The sequence below is a fragment of the Dermacentor variabilis genome, chromosome 5 (genome assembly GCF_050947875.1).
Source record: "Dermacentor variabilis isolate Ectoservices chromosome 5, ASM5094787v1, whole genome shotgun sequence".
Taxonomy (NCBI): Eukaryota; Metazoa; Arthropoda; class Arachnida; order Ixodida; family Ixodidae; genus Dermacentor; species Dermacentor variabilis.
Genome location: NC_134572.1, coordinates 120229507 through 120249503, shown reverse-complemented (window position 1 = coordinate 120249503; position 19997 = coordinate 120229507). Strand labels below are relative to the sequence as shown.

Below are 19997 nucleotides of genomic sequence, written 5' to 3'. Positions count from 1 at the left end.
CGAAATCACCAAGAGCGTACGCGACGCGACCAAAGAGATTGCAACGGGCGCGGAGATCGACAAAGTAGACAGCCGGCTTGCGCATCTCATCGAGGCCAAACAGTCGATACTAAATCGCTGGAGGAAACAACGGCTTAACCGCAGACTGAGAAAGAAGGTGGCGGAGCTGAACCGAGCGATCGAGGATCACTGCCGCGCTCTCTGCATGCAACAGTGGAACGAGATCTGCAACGCGGCAGACGGGCAGATGCATAGCGGGAAGACGTGGAACCTACTGCGGCACCTGCTCGACGAAACGAAGACCAAGTCGCACCAAAGGGACAGACTCGCCAAGCTCATACATCGGGCGGTCTCAGCACACGGCGTCGACGAAGTCACCAGGCGCATTAACGACAAATACCTGCCGACTACACCTACCGAACAACACGCGCCGTACAGCGGCCTGCCTAACGCGAACCTCGATCGTGACATCGACGTCGAGGAGGTACGCGCGGCCCTGCACGACCTCAACAGCCGGTCGGCAGCCGGCCCGGACCTCGTCACGAACAAGGCGCTCAAGAACCTCGATGACGGCTCGATTGAAAAGCTCGCACAATACTACAACAAGTGCTGGAGAGCGGGAGCGCTGCCAAAGCTGTGGAAGACAGCCAAGACCATCCTGATCCCCAAGCCGGGGAAGCCGCCGGACACGGATAACCTCCGGCCCATCTCGCTCACGTCCTGCGTGGGCAAGGTGCTGGAGCACGTCCTGCTCAACAGGTGGCAAGACTACCTGGAACGAGAAGGGCTGTACCCGGCCACTTTGATCGGCTTCAGACAGCATCTCAGCACGCAGGACGCGATGCTGCAGCTCAAACACCAAATCATCGATGATGGCGGGAACGCCCGCGACAACAAAGCCATCCTAGGGCTCGACCTGCAGAGCGCCTTCGATAAGGTGAAACACTCGGCGATTCTGTCCCAAGTCTCCAAGCTCAACATGGGGGAAAGATCCTACAACTACATCAAGGACTTCCTCACGGACAGGACTGTCGAGCTACGAGCAGGCGACCTACAGACGCAAGAGAAGAAGCTCGGGAGCACCGGAACACCACAGGGATCGGTCATTTCGCCAATGCTGTTCAACCTGGTAATGATCGGAGTGGCCGAAAAGCTCGGGTGCATCGAAGACGTCAGGCACACCATCTACGCGGACGATATCACGATATGGGTGACCGGTGGCAGCGACGCCCACATCGAGGGCGCGCTGCAAGCCGCCGTCGACGCAATAGCAGACCAGCTGGAAGGCACCGGACTGAGATGTTCGCCGAGCAAATCAGAGCTTCTCATACTCCCACCTACCAAATACAGCAGAGGCAAGACTAGACAGCGCGAAAACGAAAAAATCAGAATCGTGACCAAATCCGGCAACGTAATCCCCGAGGTCGGCAAAATTAGGATCCTAGGCATGGTCATCGAAAAGCACGGAAGGAACGGCGAAACCATCACCCGTCTCACGGCAAAAACAGCCAACGCGATTCGACTCCTCAAACGAGTCACTTCCAGAAAGGCTGGCATGAGAGAGGAGAGCCTAATTAGGCTCGTCCAATCTTTCATCATCGGCCACGTCGCGTACGTTGCAGCCTACCACAGATGGCTGCAACACGAACGAAACAAAATCAACGTGCTCATCAGAAGAGCGTACAAGACAGCGCTGGGCCTGTTCGAGTCCACAAGCACGGCCCGCTTGTTACAACTCGGGCTACACAATACGCTCGAAGAAATAGCCGAAGCGCAACGGACCTCTCAACTGGAGCGGCTGTCCATGACCAAAGCCGGGAGGAAGATACTGGACGATCTGGGAATAAGACGCTCGAACGCGGTGGAGATGAAGCTCCCCGTCCCCGAAGAGGTCCGACGCCAGACCAGAATCGACCCCATACCGAGGAACATGAATCCCGAGTTCAACAAGGGAAGAAGAGCGGCGAGGGCCAAGGCTCTCATCGACCAGCATGCCAACAACGAACACGCGCGGTACGTGGACGTGGCCGAATACCAACGGAACGCCTTCGCAGCGGTCGTCATAGAGGCGTCAACCGGCGCCACGAGGACGGCAGCGAGCGTGAGAAGCACCGAAGCGGAGCAAGCGGAGGAGGTAGCCATCGCCCTGGCCATCGCCGACGCAGACTGCCACACGGTGCTGAGTGACTCAAGACAGGCGGTGCGAAACTTCGCCAAAGGGCGAATCTGCAGGGAGGCTGAGCGCGTACTGCGAGCGGTAAAACTAGACGAACGAAAAGTACGACTCAAGTGGTTCCCGGCGCACGCGGGCGACGCGTCGGAACGCAATGAGAACCACAACGAGACGGCACACGCCGCGGCGCGAGCGCTAACCAACCGCGCCCCGGCGACAGACCGTCCGACGTGGTTCGGAACCAAGGACCGCATGACGGATTACAATGAAATCACGAAGGCCTACCGCTTGGCTCGCAGGACTCTTCCACCCCCGCACCCGAGACTGAGTCGAGCGGAGGCGGTAGTACTGAGACAGCTCCAGACCGGATCGCTACCGAGCCCGAAACTGTTAAATCGCATGTACCCCGAGACATATCCGACAGATATGTGCAGAGTCTGCCGGAGGGGGACCGCAGACTACACGCACATCTTGTGGGACTGCATTAAATATCCAGAAGACGCTAACTCAAGAACACTCCCACCGCGGCTCGAGGCAGCCGCGAAGAGCTACGACCGAGAGGATCAGCTCTGGGCCGTCCAGCAGGTCCTCGAGGCGCTCGAAAGGCACGGACCCAGCGAGCCGGCAACGGCGAGCGGAGACCCGCGCCGAGTAACGGCACCTTCGAGGATGACGTAGGCCCTCGTCGGGGCGCGCGAGCGCCCAACTGCAGGCATAAATACAGTTTCTCTAATCCAATAATAATTGAAATAATAAAGGCCGTGCATTTCCTTACAGTGCCCTACCATCTTTGCTAATGGCACTTTACACATTATAAGAATCGAAGACGGAACATAAAAGATACAAAATCAAAAATACGCCTTGGAAAAACCGTCTCACTTGCACACAATTCAATGCACAAAAAACGGGGTACTACCCATACGCTTGCTCGTAACCCACGTTCACGGAGTGAAACGTCGCTGTATATATTTTCTGTTTTTCTTTAATTTCCTGGAAGGAATTAGGAACAGGTAGAATGCTGCGATATATTTTGGCAGGAAATTGTGGAGGGGGCAGTTCGGGCGATCAGCTGATCATTAAGTGTGTGCTGGGAAGCCATATTCTGTTACATTGTCACGTGTGCTACTGAGGCACCCTTGAAGGTGTAGTTTAAAGGCTTATTCGGCTTTACATGTCCCCCAATACAAATTGCCAAGGCTAGCTGCTGGCCTAACACACGGCCCCATTTGCCACCTTGGTTTGTGCGTGGATATTATTTCTAGATCGGCGGAGCTCATACCACCATTTATTCTACTCTGCGTCTTCTTGAGCAACGCCATTAATTGGTGTACGTGTAAAATGTGAGAACAGGTTAATGTGATTGTGCCCATATTCCGTGTAATGTATTATATGTGTTGTCCATGACGAAACAGCATCAGCCTAAACGCTTAAACGTGTATCATACATATCCATTATGGCCTAAGTAATTCAGCTGAATTTTGATTTGCTAACTTATAATGACATCGGATTGTTTTAGTACGTTTTAGTGCGAGCTTTAGAGCATTCCAACCTATTAATATATATAAACCCTTTGCAAACGCTAATTTCCTTCACATAAAATGCGAAGTCGGACCGAATATACTAGAACTGGGGCTTATACATTACAATATTGTACTGTATGCGCTTAGCATATAGTATACGCATTACTTTGTACAATACATATAAGCATATCTATTTCAAGGCTAATGTGTGAAAAACTGCGGTAGTCACATGTCAAAAGGAAGTTCTATATATACGTCAACCAAATTCCATCACTTATTTTTTTTTCCTTTCGCGGGCGACTTGTCGACCCATCGAGTCGTATAATCACTTGTCTTTGCGTGAATGCCTTTGCAGCAAGATGGCCATATGAAATTCTACGCTGCTTTCCGAACTAGACAAAAACCACTCCGCGCCAGCAAGCAGAGTTGGGGTATATATCTCCAGTACAGTGTTCTTCTGTGCTGAGCTCTCCGCCCGTCTTGTGCATGCGTTCTCTGATATGCCGCAACGCGCTTTCTGTCTGCGTGGGCTTTCCTGAAAACCTATCCGCCCTTCAGCGAGATTCGGCGCTACGCAAGCATGTTTCCGCCGCGAGCTTTCCCTACGTTCGCACCGCGTTGTATGTATAGCTTACACATACGACTTATGTACTGTTGAGGTTTGGCTCGGGCTCGTTTATACTTTCTCTCTTATTTCTTCTCTTTACTTTCAGTTTGCTTCAATGTTGTTTCTAATCTATACTTCTGTTTGTTTGTGTGTCTGCCCGCACGCGTGTGTTTGACGTTTCAGCTCACTAATGCCACTAGCGAACCAACCAACGTAGAAGTACGTCATACTTTGTAGATCGCGCGTTTGTTATTCTGAAAAAATACGCAAAGATGATAAAAGGGAACCTTGGCTCCGGGCGTTCTCTTGACGATCACTTCTCTACTTTTTCTTGCTTCTTTTGCCCGTTTTTTTTTTTGTCTTCAAGCGATGCATCAACACCTATCAGGTGTAAAATACTCTTAAGGCGTCAACGTCCGAGCCACCCTACGAGACATTCACGGGTTTTACTCTGTTTTTAAGGATCGGGCACCGAAATCGAAAAGTGTGACTTCGAATCGAAAGTTGAAGTTGCGAAACGAGAAAAATAGTCACCGCGCTAAGGGCGAATGTGCCGGAGAGGTCACACTGAGAAAAGAGCGCGGGTTAGAATCGGAACTCCATAGAAGTCCGCCGAGAGAATAACGAAAATCAAAGTGCCGTGGAAGCTTTTTGAAGCAAAATCTTTTACATATTTATTCACTTATTTCACCCGCTGGGGCGTCCATTTTCTTTTCTCTGCAAGGCATTTCAGCGCAGCGAAAGGATACGGCTCCTACAATTTATAAAAAAACTGTCATCGTTTCTCGATTGCAACAACCATGACACTTCAAGCCGCAGCATGCTGTGTATTTTTGTTTGCCATCGTAATACCTTGACGAAATTGCAAGTGCGGAGCTCAAGTTTCGAGTTTTTTACTGCGCAGTGAATAGGCAACTACCTTTTCGAATACGCTTGTGAAATCTACCAAGACAGCCGACTTACTCATTGCATCACTGAGGTGTCGTAGCCAATGGCTTGTGCAACGGAAATAACTCACGTGCACACATTTCTCTGGCGAAGATCTAGCGCGTTATCATCGCGGAAAATTCCACGAGTAGTCATTTGCAAGAGAAAACTAAACAGAAAAGCGAGAGTATCTAGCTTTGTTCTGTACAATATTTCTGAACCGGTGATCGAAGAGGACTTTTTTTTTTCAGAAGGGTGCTGCCGACGATTCAGGGCTATCAAACGTCGAAATGATTTGGAAATAGTTTTGTTCGTATCTAAACCAAGCGAGGTTACTTTTTTGCACTGGCTCAGTAAGTAGAAGTTTAATGCCTCGACAATTTCCTTCTCTTGCAACGACCGTTTTCCAAGGCCTTGGTAGATGGAAAATTACGGGAAGAAAAAAAAAAGTTCCTTTTCGTAAATGGCGAATGGATGATTTGCAGTCCCGTTTCAGGTACCATCGTTTATGTTACAAAGGTTTGGCACTCTATCTGTACTTTGCCGGAATAAATTGTTCGATAGGGCAACATTAACCCTATTCACTGCATATGAAGTTATCGTCAACGACTCTCGAATATACCTACAGTGCATATGCTCGAGTTCCAAGCCGTCTCAAATATGCCTTTCCTTAGACGTACCCGTAACGATAGGCATGGAAAGAAAAATTCCGGCTGACGTAGCAGTTAGCTAACGAAAGCGTAGCGAATAGAAGTCCGAAGAAGAAATCGAACAGTTACCTACTAAGAATGCGCGCGAGCTAAAAACATCTCAAGACAGAAATTTTGGTCCTTGCAATTGAACAGAACATGGACGTTTTATTAGCATAGTTCAGCCATCTGATCATGCTCAAGGCGCTTGTTTTGGGTAAAATATATTTTATAGCCTCTAACTGAAGAACTAATAGGGTGCATATAGGAAGTAAGTATGTTCCCTACGACAAAGATTATGCATTCTAGACCTCTGCGCAAAACGATTTGCTGTTTCTAAACGTTGGCAGAGATCTGCGGAAGTTCTTTGGGGCGGTGCTCGACACTTTATAATTTAGAAGTCATTTGGTCACTCAGGAAGAGCGGTCATGCAATGACCGCAAGCGCCTGCTGAGATCGGGCCGTGCATCGTTATTATTGCTTGACCGACTTTGGGTAGTACTTCAAAGCGCACAGCTAATGTTTATAGGGAGGTTCTCCGAATATCTTTCGTGTACCTCTTCATAGCTATGACTGTAAGCTCGTGTCTACCTCGCATTGCTTTAACTTGTATAATGTTCTTTGTAAATCTATGCTTCCCACTCGGAAAAGGGGCAAAATGTATCTACTATCCAGGCTATCTTAGTAAATTACCGGCCCTAGACATGACCATTATTCTACACTGTATATTCCTTGACAGTTCTCCTCACCTAGGCAAGCTTTATCATAAACTCCTGATAACTCTCATCATTCCCCCAAAGAGACTGTCTAATTTAGTTGATATAAATGCGCTAAGCAATAATTCAAGTCCATCGCCTAGTTGAGTTTCAAGTAGTGACATCTCCGGACTCGGTGACTCTCCGGCCCCTTGCAGCAGCTCAAGTCTGAACAGCGCTTCGATTGGTACTCGTAACAGCCGAAGACGAGGTCCAGTGATTAGGTAGGAGGTCTATGTTAAGTATATTAGCCGATTACTGCATCAAGGTGAGAAGTTGCGGTCTGGCGTGGGTTTCTTTTCGTCGCTCAGATAACTGCATCTGCACAAGTATAGCGCCACACCATAAAAGATCGCATGCCAAAATCAAGTGGAAGTTAGGCAAGAAAGTCAATCTGCAGACTTCAGATATTGAACTAATTTTGAACTAGATTTGGACTAATTTGCTGCGAAAGCACCATGTTCTCACAGCTGGCGCTAATATTTTTCGGAATATATACGACGCCTTTGCTTTACAGACGACTGTAGTACTCGACAGCTAGAATATCAATTCGGACCCTAGAATACATGCCCACATGTCAAAAATTTGTAAGTAAGCGAATGTTTACAGCGACTTGGGCAGCGGAAAAAACGGCTAACTTTACATCAGGCTGTCCAATAATTTGCTATCGCTATCAATGGTTCGCCTGTCGGGCTAAACTGTGACTTTTTTATTTGTAGCGCGTTTTTTTATTTATTGCTGCTTTCACGGTACTAACCCTTGTAACAGCAGTTTTCCATGCCAATTAATTGATTACTACTGGTCAGAAATCTTCTCGCATCTGGAGCGTAAATAATAGCTTTAACATGAGGGAGGGCATGAACCATGTCAAAGATGCAAATGTTTAACACAAATGAACCTAAAATAATACCTTGTGGAACAACGCGACTAACAGGCTGCATGGTAAGCGTGAAGTCAATTATAGTTATCGCTTGCGTACTGAGCTGTAGGTAAAAAATAACGACTGAGGCAGTGAGTCCACGATGTGCATAACACTCAAGTTCGCGAATTAATCAGCCATGGTCAGTCAGTCGAGTCAGATGCGTTAGTGAAATCTACGCAGATTCTTAAACCCACGTCATTTTGAATTATTTGACTAAGTATAAACTCTTCTTGATATAATAGTGCGAAATGCGTAGAAAGTTGTTTACGGCAATACTAATAGTGAATCTGTTAGTATATTGTAAGATACATGGACATTAAATTATAGAGTACTCCGCTAAAGTGAAAACAGAACCCTTAAAAAACAGGTATCGCGTGCCTGCCGTCGGAAGGCACCTGATTGTGAGCTATACTGATCACCTTGCTTTTACGGTGGACGCTCGCATTGACTGTCTCCCGATGAGAACCATCGCACCCCGCTGGAAGACAAGTCCAGGCTTCTTCAAGATTATTACATAGCCAGGAGAATCAAGCAGGGCTTTCCTCCTGAAGTTTACCATCCGTGACATATATAGATTGCGTGCTTACTTAATATTTTTCTGTAATGCTGGCTTTTGTTCCAATGTCACGCAAATAAATGGATAGCAAAACGCTGGCGTTTTTCTTCGCGCTCAAGATTTACTACCCAGCAGAACGAAAGCTGGCATGCTTCTTTGGTTTCCGAATTGCTTTCGCTCGCTGACTCGCTTATTGCTTCACAGTGGCATCACCGTCGTCAACGCCGGCTTGGTCGTGGAAAGGGCATCCCTGCCGCTCTGTGTTCTAGTTCTGGTTCTCATCATTAGAAGCGTGCGAGTTTGAGCTTATACTCACTCGAACGACGCTGGCTTGAGAACCTGTAGAAAGCGAAGCTTGTTTCTTTTTATACCCCTGGTTTGTGTTTGTGTAGGTATCGTTTCTTGACACACAGACTAAGTATACAGCCTTCAACGTTGACCGACAAAATAGGGCTAGCGAGCACACCAGAGTTCTGCGTAATCTGACGATGCATTGCGACATCAAAAACCTGCATATGTAATGTCGACTATATTGCTAGCTTTATATACGCGGCTGTAGGAGACTCCATGCGGTATGCATCGCTAAGGTGGCCGAACCTCCGGGACAAATGTGTGGGCCCTTTGGCACCTTCACTGGTACGTTGACCATAGGCGCGGGTGAAGTTTCTCAAAGCGTACGTTGATGACTTCTTTACGATGATGCCTCTTTCTCGTTCTGTTGATCCCTATACGCTCTTTGCTGCGAATCAGTTAGCAGGTGTGGCGGAGAACGTCCGGTGCAGCCGTGGACGCAAAATTAGAAAAATAATCATTTACCCTTTAACAATCAAATATAGAGAATATTGGTTTGGGTATTGCGAGCGCGACGTGTGTGAAGAAGCAGGAGTGTGTGGGGCAGTTAGGAACGTTTTTTGAGTTCGTAAATGTCCGGGTATTTATGCTCTGTATACGGTTTGCGGTTTTTGAAGTTGTTTGGTTTTGCGAACTGTATGACGTGCATGAAGTTGAAATGGAGTGTCAATAACAAATTTCTCTGGTGAAATAAGGCGATTGAAATTCAGAGTTGTCGGTGCTTTCGAGTCGCTTTAAGAAGTAATCACATTTGTGCCACTTCATGTACTTGATGATAACCAGGGGAGTGAAGCGTTTGCTTTTTGTAAACTTCTTAGCGTATCCACTTGAGCCATCTTGGGAATACGGAGAGCTCCTCGGGAACACATTGAATAAATTGGACTTTGCTGGAAGTTTGCAGGTGTGAAGCAGGTCGTCAGAATAAACTAAATTCCCTCTGTCTCACTTACAAAATATATTTTTTCCTAAGGCTCACTCGGACAAACACTAGTAAAGCTTCTGCTCAGCCGGGCTCACTCTGACTAAAACTCACCAAATTATATTTAGCCGGGCTTACTCAGATTCAGGCTCAAGAAAATTCTACTCAGCCAAGCTCACTCGGACTTCAGTGCGAACTACACGTGTGCTCGCCGGCCCGCCAAAGCCCACGCCAGCGAGCTTACGCATGCGCAGAGGGTGCAGGACAAGTCCTACAAGTCAAAGCGCGGTGCCGGCACCATATATCTTCTCTGGCTGTCTCAAAAAAATAAGAAACGATGCCTACCAAGACAAAAATAGTGAGCCAAGTGAGCGCTGGCGCGCGTATTGTGGGTTGAAACCGCCATTCCTCTCGAGACGCGGCAAACGCAAGGCGTGCGGGAGCGAGGTTTCGCGCGCTAGCAAGCGTACCTGTTGTTTCGTCTTAAGACGCAGCAAAGTTCTTTTCAGCTGGGCTCAGTCAGATTCACGCCATAGCACCCATACGAACCCACTCAGACTCGTGGGTCCGTCTGAGCCTGAGTAAGTCGACTCATGAATCTGCCGACCTGTGACTGAATGAGCAAGCATATTTCTCCACGTGCGCCGTGTGTCAAAATTATATGCTCTCGGAAACTCGATGGAGTTGGTCTGTATGGCTTCGCGTGGTTTCGCAAATGTAACAAGGGCCACTTCTTTGGAGTTAATGAATGAAGCGCTGAAGCGCGGTTTCTCTGTAGAGTAAAAAGATGATAAAGTAGAGTAAAAAAGTGGCCCCGATGCGATGAAATTTTTTCGGCAAACGCTGCCCGAATTCAAACCATCCTTCCCCAAAACCCTTTTAGAACCAGTCGCAGGCCAGTGTGGCATTACCATAGCGCGACCACGATGGCTCTCATTTTCACTAGTGCGAATTTTGTTTACTTGTTATATATTTTTGTGTAAGGCTACCATCAAATAAAAAAAGTAGCTCCCGGAAAGTCCGCCATATCCTGGCATACCGAGAAGAAAAAAGTAAAGGTTCTGGCATATCAGCGATGTAGAATATAAAATCTCTTCCTCGCACCTTCTCTCCCCCTTCCCCAAATGGAAGGAAAGTTTAGATCACATTTTTTCAGCTTGCGTCTTATATGCAGACGGCAACACTCGCAAGGAGCAAATGAATTGGTTGCTTACTTACTACTCGGATGGCTGCGCTGGCGTCCTTCAGATGTCACCAGCAACCGTATGGCAAACGGTGCTGCTGTCCTACCGATGGCTGGCAATCATGAAGAGACAGAGGGGGCGGGAGAACTGATTCTTATTTGCGAGCGCTCTGCTATATGTGACGGCAAACAGCTTCGTCTTCAGGGTTACATTGTTTCAATAAATGTGGAACACGTCGCGCTTCTGTGTAATTTGAAACACTGGAGGTAACAATTTTAGAAAACAACAATTGAAAAATATCAAGGAAGATATAGATTGCATATCTACATATATGAAAAGTTTGGAACCAAGGGCTGTTCATCACTCAGTAGCTGAATTGCTGTCTTGCCTCAGTGCTTTTTGAAAAACATTTCGGGAAAAAGTGGTCTTCGAGAAAGAGACAGCGACACGCAAACAAAAGCAAGTAGTTTAGCAAGGTTGCACCTGATTTGCTACCCTGCATTGGCGAAGGTGAAGCCGGCAGAACCTTGAAAAGCAGAGGGAACAGGAAAGGAATAGTAAGTGATCGGCACAAAAGTGGTTGAACTGTCAGTGCAGGTCGCTTTGATGCATTACTTATTACAGCGTTCTTGTGCAAAATAATTTAATAATTTTGCGTCTGTGGACTTCGTATTGTTTCATGAAACGTATTGGTACTGTGTTGACCACGTTTTCCAAGAATTTGTCGCAATTTCTATTATTATTAGTGATTCTTCTCGAAAACCTCATCTCCCATTTGTTAATATCGGGTGCGCTGAACAGCGGTGGCACGTCTGCTGCCGCTCGCAATTTCGGAGTGACGTATAATCAATAAGCGCTCAAGAGATGCGCGTGGCATCATGGCACGGAAGCCTTCATTAAAACGTCGCCCAATAGGCTCTTCTAATCTGTGTCTCCTGTCAAGAACGTTTATTCCGCGGACGGAAGGGGTTATCCTCCCTTATCCCTTCCAAAACAGGAGGAAAGATGGCTTCCGTTTCCCCTTCGCGCTAATTCCAAACGAGAACCGGCGGACGAAATTAAATGGGGATAGAGGAGTCGACTGCCAATATGCGTAATCGTTCATGCATGACAGCGACATCCTACGTGCCTTAACATTTTGCCTTCACGAGTTGATCAGCTTCAGAGATCACAAAGTTGCAATTATCTCTTATTACCGCGCCCCGCATGTGAAGCGGCGGAAACGACTTGGTAATTTCTGTTTATTGGGAATTGAAGGATTCCAGTCCAGCCACAAGAACGGAGATTTTCTGGCATAAGCCATTGTATGCAGCGGTGTTTTGAAGTGACTTAAAGACAAATTTATTAATGACAGTGCATCCGGGAGTTGATATTATTCGCATTTAACGTTCAACCCGTATTAAGGAGTCGCTGAGAGAAGCTTGAAGTCCAGCATTCAAGTATCTCCAGCATTTCTTCCCCTTCTAAATACTGCTTGCGTTAGGTCTGTCCCAACAACCTGTCTACCGATGTCTTATTGCTAATGTAACATAAGTGTGTATTACTCGTAGTTGTCGGTTCTCCGCAATTCTTTTGTGCAGCAGCTCTTGCGATATGTTCAATTATGAATGTTGAAGTTTGGGCAGGCAACCGGAAAAAATATGTAGAGGTGCTTAGGAAATCGGCATAAAAGGCAGTACAGCCTCACTGGTTACGTGCTCCTGAAAACTCAATTTATTCCGAAAAGGACCCAAAGATCAGGGAGGTATTTTTTTCATAAAGAGAGCGACCGTGTACAAAAAGTGACAGCTTCGAGCGCAAGTTTGTACGCTAACACTATTGTACATACCATATACAGAAAATTTCTATGACTGCATTGAAGTGACAAAAGAATATACAAGTGAACCTTATGGACGATATATATGATACGGGTAAATAGTAGCGAAATTCTTTTTTTTTGGGGGGGGGGGGTGGGGTAGGGCGTGACTTTCAAAGAAAACAAAGTACAGAAAAAGACCAACAACAAAAGCTTTTTTTTTAAGTAATATGACCAAATAATGAGGTTTGTATTGTTAATAAATACGAATCTAGCTGGACCTCGTTCACCACAGAAAATGCCGGGAAGTAAAACACATCTTAGTTGTGACTAGGTGTAGGGTTCATATCTTGTAGCACTAAACGCTTCTCGTCCTGTTGCGCGAGAGCATGAAGCACTCATCAACAAAGGTTGTCATAACCTACTGGTTTTATATGCAATGCATTCCGCCACATATATCCCGTTAACACTGATGCTACTTGCAAATGCCGTCGCGTTCACCAATAAATGGCAAGAGTTGTAGAGACAAGCATCTATCTTCGCGGCAAAAGAGTAAACCGAGTATATCGCTTTTGCATCGCAGCTACTGGAAAGGCAAGTTCAATCTCGCCTTTCGCCGGCGATCGCTGACACTCAATTCGTCTAAGCGGTACCTGAATGGTTATCAATTTGACTTCACTGAGCTGTCCTTGAAAGAAAAGCAAGTTTTTACTAATGGATTTCCGCCGCGAAAGGTTATTTATCTGCGCGAAACGCGGGTTCATTACGCTGTGACTTTTGCGCTATGGATTTGCACTCTAGTGCTGTAATATATATACCTCTTCCTCACCCCGATTCTAACAGTTTATCGCCATCGTCAGTCAGCAGAACTCCACTCAGGGTGCCCTGCAACCGGTATCGATTGGGACGCCTCTACGCGGTCCTCTGACGCAGTTTTCGGAAACCACCGCAGTTTCTTTGATTTGAAAGTCTAAAACGAAGGAACGATTTTTCTGCCTTGCTTCGCATTTCGAGCTTTCTTTTTTGTTTCATCCGGGCTTGCTTCATGGTGAAGCCGGCTGTATCTTGGCGGAATGTTAAATTTCTCGCAAGCGTTGTTTAAATCGATACCAAATCCAAAAAGAGCACGGTTGACTGCTTTCACTTCCGTGCATTTAAATGGTGCCCTGTAGAGGTCATAAAGTCCTCGTATTTTTTGGATTGCGGGTATCCTGGTCCTCGCCAAATTGTCTCGCTCAAAAACTGTTCTGACTCATGAGAAGCAATTGAGATGTGTTTAAGAAAAAGAAAGAACGGTGGCCTGATGAATAGCCTATGAAAGTTTCGGAGTAGTGCTTTCTAATTCTTTTTTTTTCAGTCGCATATTCTCATAACAATATTTTCTTTGTCACATTCATCTCTTAGGCTTGTTGCATTTTTTTTAAAACGCGCTCGATGAAATATACACAACGTTACCAGAATTCTAGTATCAACAATAAAATATTTTTTTCAGAATCTGTTCATTTTGTGAACAAGTGGCTGTCTTTGCATTCAGTGAAAGCAAAACCGTATGTGTGGTGCTAATGCGATCAGAATACTTCACGCACATTTAGGGGTTGGTCGGTCGGTCTTGTCTCCGACCGTTTTCCCGCCAACTTTGGCTGCTAGGTAGTCCATGGTCCAATGGTTAGGCCACCGGACCGCTGTGATGTGGGGACCCGGTTCAAAACCAACCGTTGAGCCAACTTGATTGCCAGGTATGTGGCACAACGTACGTGCCGATAATCAGTATAACCTGTCTCACGCCAAATTGTGTTGCCATATATAGGCCCCTGTTACGCGACGCTTTTTCATGAACTCTGTTCAGCCCATCTTCGATCCCAGCGTGTGTGAAACGGGATGCATGTCGCACTTCAACGAGCCTCTTTGATGTCAACTTGGGCCATGGTGTAAGTGCAACTGAATATGTGTCGCTCTTCAATGAACATCTTTAACACCGAGTTGGGTCGCTGGATAAGTTCCACTTGTTATGCGCTACAACGTATTCACCACTGGTTATGTTCCACAACGTACGTATGTGCCGCTCTTCTATGAACCTCACTAACGCCAACTAGGACCACTGTGTATGCGTAAATGACTGTGTGTGGATCTTCAATTAATCTTTTCGACGCCTACTTGGTTGGCGTCAGAAATGTGCCTCTTTGTACTTGCCGCTACTCAATGAGAAAAAAAAAAACGAATCGTTTGCGGGCAGAGTGGAACTTGCGTCTTAAATATTCGAAAAATCTTGTCTGAATATATATTTACAAACGTGCCACCGTGTGACCTCGCTGCGGTGGCGCTAAAGAACACAGCATGTGCAGTGGGAAGCGTCAGAGGGCATCCCGGCTGCATACACGGCTCATACGTACGGTCAACCACAAATTTTTACGGAACACGAAATCTTAGAAAAAGTTGAATGTCTGCGCAGCCTCACAACGTATCGATTACATAGCATTCGCATTTACAGCCTTCATCAGTATATGTGAACACCATTGTGATGCTCGGTTTTGCTAACTGCTGTGACAGGTTGCTCGTGAAATTGAACGTTTTCCCGAGATCCCGTGGTCCGTGAACTTCTGTGGTTGACTGTGCATGGCGCATTAAGGCGGTCGAAATGCGCCGTGTCAATACACCTGCTTCAGTGATAGTTGCAGTCACGTAAAAATGAATTGTGGGATGGCTTTAACTGTATTTGTTTCATATTCTGAACAAGAACAAGCAATTCAGCCAACGACGTAACTGTCACCGTCAGAAATAAAGCTAAATAATGCTTAAAAGTTTAAATACCTTTATGAAAGCAGATCAAGGTTGATGGGTTAAATTCAATACACAAAACTCTCGTTGTTTTCTTGAGTACCGCATCATTGCGGCTAGAACATAGAGGATGCACATCGACAACCTTTTTAGCCAAGAACGTTCCAACATAATTGAGCAAAATCATAATAAATCCACAAATAAAGGAAAAAAATTTCTCTTGATGCACGATGAAGAAAAGAAAGAATAATCATCTCTGCTTAAAGTGAGTACTAGGGTTGTATGCATTCGCCGGATATTTCTCACATGGGGACTAGAAATAAAAACACACTGTGTATTGTAATATCAGGATTAAGTTCATAGGGAAAAGGTAATTTTTCTGAATATATGTACGTATATATTAAATAACAGCCGCAGCACCGCCTTTGGAAAGCCTAACGCCTTCTGGGAGCACATAATTATGCCTTTCTTGGGCCCCCGAACGTGTGCAGATACTACGGCACTTCGAGCATGTTATTCCCAAACCCAGTCATAATTAAAAAGATACTCTGTTGAGGCACGAAGTGAAACCAAGGATAATAAATCTGCAGAAGAGCTTTGTCCACTTAAGAACTATTTGTATACAGCCGCCGCTTTCCAATTAGAAGAACAACTCATCCAGAAGTTACACGCCGTAGAGTAATATGTGATATAAAGGTTATAAACCGGGATAAGGTACCTCCGAAAGGCTGGCCGACGTTTCAGTAGGAGGGCGTATCTTCGTCAAACGCCTATGTTCGTAAAAACATTCGCCTTTGACGAAGATAGGTCCTCCTATCGAAACGTTGGCATTTCGTTAACCACTTCACGAAAGCTTCATTTCACACAGATTAAAAAATGTACGTCGGATCTGCATATATATTCTGCAGTTTTGAATGAATATCTGGTGTCCTGTGAGAGATAGCCTGCCGTCAGTTTCTTGAGGAGCAAGATGTCTAGTTGTCAGCACTTTATGCTTGGTTCGTGCTAAAAGAAGAACCTGTCTTCGAATGCCTCGGAAACCCCACGACAAAAGACTCGCAGTCAATGTCGATGCCTACGTCATACCAGGCGCCCGCAAGCAGAGATCTTTCTCACCCGAAGTGACGAATATGTGAACCTTTATAAGCTTATCGAGTAACGGTGTTGCCGTGGGGCAACAGATTTCGAGCAACCGATTTTCGCAGCAAGTGCTATCTCGCGTTCTCCCTAATAAGCAGTTGCTACCTCTTTTAACGTTATCAATAGAGGACCAAAATGGAGCATGACACATCAACATGGAGCATTTGATCCATTTTTCTACAACTCACGACGTTTCTAATGACAGCATTATTCGTGGTTCGCTAGCCGGCTACCAACGTTGATGACGTCGCCCTAAAGTACTCGGAGCTCCTGCAAGACCACCGACTCAGCAGAAGAACGCACGGTTCACTACACCAGAATCTGAGCAAAGAGGAAGAAGTCATCCTGAGCCGCCTACAGACCAACACCTACGTACACGGAATAATCATGCACAGACTGTATCCTACGCCGTACACGTACACATGCCCCATTGCGACGTCCCAGACACCCTGCAATGCTTGCTCCAGGAATGCCCACTGCGTGACACATCTGCAGACCCTACATCACAAGCTCCACAAGACGACTCCAAAGAAGGCCGCCCCATAGAAGCACAAGTAGAGCGCCCCAACCACGGAGTGGCCCCAACTCACCGCGGATCCATACGGCAATTGAAATGTGGGAAGCCAAGCTTTCCTCTGATGACCTGGACGACCAACGCAGTCTCGTCGCCCGGGCCAAGGAGGCAGCCCAAGCCAGAGGGTTCTTGGAATAAGGAATCCTTCCACCTAGGGGGAACCGGGTTCTGACTCGGAATACCGTCTCAGAAAATAAAAGTTTCATTCTCTCTTTCTCTTTCTCGTGGTTCTCTCGAAGGCCCATACATGGTTAGGTATATTTCACGCGGAAGTAGTACAAAAAAAAACATCGCCTGCGGCTATGCTGGACTGATGCCAACACCTAAATGCTGTGCCTTCGACACAAAGTAACCCGGTGCGAGTTTCCGCCGGTGGCGTTAGTGCCAATATTCTTGTGCGCTTCGTGCTGACAGCCTTGTCGCACGAATGGCTGACGGAGCGAGTAGGGTGGGGGAAAACTGCCAAAACGAGATTATGCAAATGTTTGCGCGTTGTCGGCCCAGCAGTCGCGCGTCCTACTCGCAAGTTATGCTAATGGCGAATGCCAATGTGGATAATCCTGGTTATACGCAGCGTTCACAGCACTAACGAGTGAGTTGCTCGCGTCAACGAGCAACCCTCGGTGTTTTGTGTATCGCAACTACAGCGGGTAATTTAATTCTTGGCACTGCTAACAGAGATTGCGCAGAACGGAGCAGCGTGCGCGGGAAGCGGAAGCCGCCGGAACGCCACGCTGCACCCCAAATTCGTGCACAGGAACGGTTGCAAGGGCCTGCTGGGAATAAGGCGCGAAAAGGAACGCTCGGCGGGAGAACCAGGGGAACTGTGCTGAGTGACTCCGTGCTGTTTGCACTCCCGGGTAGCAAGCGCTGCCAGCTCTATTGCAAAATCCAGTGTCCGGTGCCATGCCGGATTATGGGTCCAGTGTCGCGCGCTGGATGCTGGAGCGCTAGACCGGCGCGGCATACTGGAAGGCGCTTGGATACTGGTGCAAAAAGGGGCTCCAGAGCGAGGAAAGCTTGGCGCCTGGCTACTGTATATGTTATTTTAGATGAAGAAAGCTACGGAGAGCATGTTAATGCAATAAAGAAAACAGCAAAAAAAGTTTTAAAACCAGCAACGACTACTAAGAGGTATCATTTCCTTACCTACAGCGATCACAAGCTGAGAACTTCACCACTACGCCAAGCCGGACTATTTTTTTTCTCTTCATTACACTGCAAATAAAACTTAAAATATGTTGCAGAGCGAACATCGCTACATATTCAAAATTCGGGTAAACACACTTGTGCGTCCAACAAGTGCGCCTAATCATACGGAGGTTCCTGTGCAGCGTACGCACTTTTCACGTAAGCGGCATTTTCACGATAGGAGACTTGTTGATCGGGCGACTTGGGAATGGCGGTCACGCAGTCTAGATATGCAGAGGCTGTATAAACCAAGTTCTATGAACGTGTAGTAGTGAAGACCGCCAGTAGCCTTAAACGGTAGAAACCCAACTGAGTATGATGTGGTGTCAATATCCATTCTACGCTTTCGTTGGAGAGTCTCCCCAAAAATATAGCATCTCTAAATCTATGAAACAGTGATCTGTGGTCTCGGCGCTTGGAAAGAGTTGACAGTTCATGTAAGATGGCCCAAAGCTGCCCATCTAGTTTAACCAAGTTTTGAGACAAATGATTTCCGAATGCAATTTAAAGAAAAATGTTTTAACTCCAGGAGGTATACACAATTTGCGGACTCGCCTAAGTACAAGCTCATAAGGCCCACCTAAATAAGGCGCACGATACAAACTATTTGGGAAAATTGAGTACACTAGTGCAGCAGAAATTACTTTTTTACTCGAAGAAAAAATCTACTCCACGCTTAATATACCTTGGAAGAAAAAGAATGATTCAACGACCTCCTGAAGAAATCTACAAGAAGCCTGTGGGACATCTTTGGCGTCTGAGGAAAGTACTACATTAGGAAGGTTATCATCTAATTGGTTTTGCAACATATCACGCAAAAACGAATGATCACTGTCTCGAAAGAAAAACAGGCGAGAAACAATTTGCCTTACGAAGAGATCGACTAATCCTAGGCCACCACGTTCAAGGGGGAGGAATAGATTATCGCACCGCATCGATTTACAAGACGAGCTCCAAATAAATGTTGCAAACACATGATGCAGTGCGTGAATGTGAAACCGTGAGCAGTGCAGCACTCCTAGCACATACTTGAGATGGGAAACTAAGAGTACATTGCACACTACAGCACAACTGAACTTTGAGAAATTCCGCCCTCCCCATGAATTCACTTTACGTCGTATGTTTTTAAACTTATCCCGACCAATGAGTATTGCTATTTCGACACTGTGAGAGAGGTACTTCCAAATATCGACGATCTTTTTCCATTGAATGCCTGCATATTGTAATGGCAATATGGCCCATAACCCTAACCAAAAACCTGAACTTTTTACAAGGTTGGTGCTAGCACTAGAAGGCTAGCAAAAATCTTCAGCAATTGCAAGAGTGGTCTTCACACTCACCTTATCAGTGCAAACAAAGACCACGTCGTCTGCATAAACACGAATCTCATTAGTCCGCAGCTTAAACCCTTGGAAATTTTGTTCTTTCAGACAGCGCATACAAAGTGGCTCTAAATACAAGCCGAACAGAAGCGCTGACTTAGGTCATCCTTGTCTTGCTGATGATAGAAACCTAGTCAAATCAGAGAGAGAACCGTTCATTATCAGCCTCGTCAAGCCATTAGCATGAAACATTCGGACATCTCTGAGGAGCCGGGATTCAATATGTATAGGTTCTAGTAGACTAAACAGGAACGAGTGATTTACCCTGTTAAACGCTTTACCCAAATATAGCTGTATACCATTGCTGCCTGTCCAATCCCATCAGCTACACCCTCTGCCACCGATCTCGCAGCGCGAATGTTGATCTGGATAGAACGGCCTCTGATGCTGCCTTTTTGATGATCACCTACCACAGACATTATCACGACTTTAAAATAGTTCGCTAAAACTTTTGCAAAAAAATTATGATCCAGATTGGATAAGGAAATAGGCTGATAAAGATCCACTTTCTGCAATTTAGTATCATCTAAGCAACAT

At 46.3% G+C, this 19997-nt stretch overlaps 1 protein-coding gene across 1 annotated transcript in view; it reads left to right on the top strand.

Moving 5' to 3' along the window:
• Window positions 1-19997, top strand: part of LOC142583126 (uncharacterized) — an 841809-nt gene that overhangs the window by 680853 nt on the left and 140959 nt on the right. The gene's annotated exons all lie outside the window — the stretch shown is intronic.